The sequence below is a fragment of the Mesitornis unicolor genome, unplaced genomic scaffold, assembly GCF_000695765.1.
Source record: "Mesitornis unicolor isolate BGI_N332 unplaced genomic scaffold, ASM69576v1 scaffold44594, whole genome shotgun sequence".
NCBI classification, from domain to species: domain Eukaryota; kingdom Metazoa; phylum Chordata; class Aves; order Mesitornithiformes; family Mesitornithidae; genus Mesitornis; species Mesitornis unicolor.
Window position 1 is genome coordinate 19,672 of NW_010183208.1, and position 1,302 is coordinate 20,973.

Genomic DNA, 1,302 nt, shown 5'->3' on the forward strand with positions numbered 1-1,302 from the left:
CTAATCAAATCATGGTACCGCTGTATATTGTTTTTTGCTGGAGTTCTCCATCTTGATTCTGCACCTTGTTTTCTTAATTACTATTTACAAAATATTAAAAAACAAACTAACTAACTAAGACCCAAAGCATTACATTCTCTTAAGTATATTCAGGAAAAATGGGTGCTGTTAACAGCCATCAGAGAGCACTGTGAACTTGAGACAGGAAAATCCATATCTAATGCATTTCATCTACTCAACTGAGTAATGTTAAGCATTCACTGCCCGTGAACATGTGATTTTAATCTCACTGAAATCATGAGGCATGCACCAAGGAAAACATACTCTAGTTTCAACATATATTGCTGAGGACAGAATTGCACTGACCTCTGAGGAAGAACCATCTGCAGTCAGCACAACAGTAGGGGTGGCCTTCCAGCTACCTGAAAAAGTTTCATTTTCCTAAGTGTTGTACTGTACTATATGTGTAATTGAAACCTAAAATGGTTGAATTTCATGTTGCAGTTAAAAACAATTGTCTACACAACTAACTAAACATAGAATTTGGATTAAATGTTTATTTAGACCTCTGCTTACGAACACAGTTTATTGTTATAGCTTCCAAATACAGTTTTGTGGAGAACTTTACAAAGTTTGTTTTAGGTTTTATTACAATCTTCCTATGGGTTGTTATATGTGCATGTGCACACACATATCTGTATAATGTGCATAGTTAATTTTCTAATTAACATCTAAAGTTCTGAGTCATCAATTTAACTTTTTCAAAGGACTAAAAGAACAGCAACCCATATTGATTTCCAACCAATCAAAAAAAGACAAATCACTCTTCGGGCAAATCAGGAGTCTTGACTTAAGCTTACCTGGTCTTGGATCTTTGCCAACCTTTTAAAATCACCATTCAATAAATGTCCCAGAAGTCTATAGAAACATCTCAGATTTAGATACAGAACCTGACAGGGAACTCTAATGTTATTTAATTACAAAATTAACCCTGAATGTTTTGGTAAGGGGGAAAAAGAACCTGGAAACTTTAGCTTTTTGGAAGTAGTATTCAAATTCAAAGCTTGTGGGTGGAGTTGGGGTGTGTGAGGGTGCATAAATAGGCAGTAGGAACGGCAGCGTTCACACTGGAACCGGGAACACCTTTGCACCCTGGCAGGCATCTGGGAGAGTAAACAAGGTAAGGACGGTGCAGCACGGCACGGTTACTGCTTCAGAAAGCACCTGGGAGTGGGGAGCCTGGGCTACCTGGAGCTGGGGTCAGTGGAAAGAAAAGACTGCAGCAACGGAGGCACGGTTCAG

General features: G+C 38.6%; 1 protein-coding gene across 1 annotated transcript in view; it reads left to right on the forward strand.

Moving 5' to 3' along the window:
• The first annotated feature begins 1,142 nt into the window (after nucleotides 1-1,142).
• Nucleotides 1,143-1,302, forward strand: part of AGR2 (anterior gradient 2) — a 5,391-nt gene continuing 5,231 nt past the window's right edge. The window contains exon 1 of the mRNA XM_010184020.1: nucleotides 1,143-1,180. The gene's annotated coding sequence lies outside the window, so the exon portion shown is untranslated. The remainder of the gene's footprint in view (nucleotides 1,181-1,302) is intronic.